The sequence below is a fragment of the Seriola dumerili genome, unplaced genomic scaffold (assembly GCF_002260705.1).
Source record: "Seriola dumerili isolate Sdu_G_001 unplaced genomic scaffold, Sdu_1.0 BDQW01019539.1, whole genome shotgun sequence".
NCBI classification, from domain to species: Eukaryota; Metazoa; Chordata; class Actinopteri; order Carangiformes; family Carangidae; genus Seriola; species Seriola dumerili.
The window spans coordinates 1-348 of NW_019193794.1; the positions used below are offsets into that span (position 1 = coordinate 1).

At 40.5% G+C, this 348-nt stretch overlaps 1 long non-coding RNA gene across 1 annotated transcript; it reads left to right on the forward strand.

Annotated features, from left to right (window-relative positions):
* LOC111240181 lies at positions 1–348 on the forward strand. Its single transcript, XR_002665916.1, has 3 exons — positions 1–32; positions 119–223; positions 315–348. It is a non-coding gene; the product is annotated as an uncharacterized LOC111240181 (long non-coding RNA).

A 348-nucleotide genomic window follows, 5' to 3' on the forward strand; every position in this document is an offset into this window, starting at 1 on the left:
GCAAGAAGCAGCTCCAGAAACTGGAGTCCAGGGTATGAATACATATACTTTAAATGTTCATTATAAACAAAGAATGAGGATTCACCTTTTTGATGAATCCTTTACCATCATGCCACAGGTCCGTGAACTGGAAGCTGAAGTTGACGCTGAGCAGAGACGAGGAAGTGATGCTGTGAAAGGTGTCCGCAAATATGAGAGGAGAGTGAAAGAGTTGACCTACCAGGTAATGTCTGTTAACCCTAAAAACTACTGTGAGTTCTTAATTTCTTTATTCTGTCTCTGTACTTCCTAGTAACAATTCTTAATTTATACAGACTGAGGAGGACAAGAAGAATGTGCACAGACTCC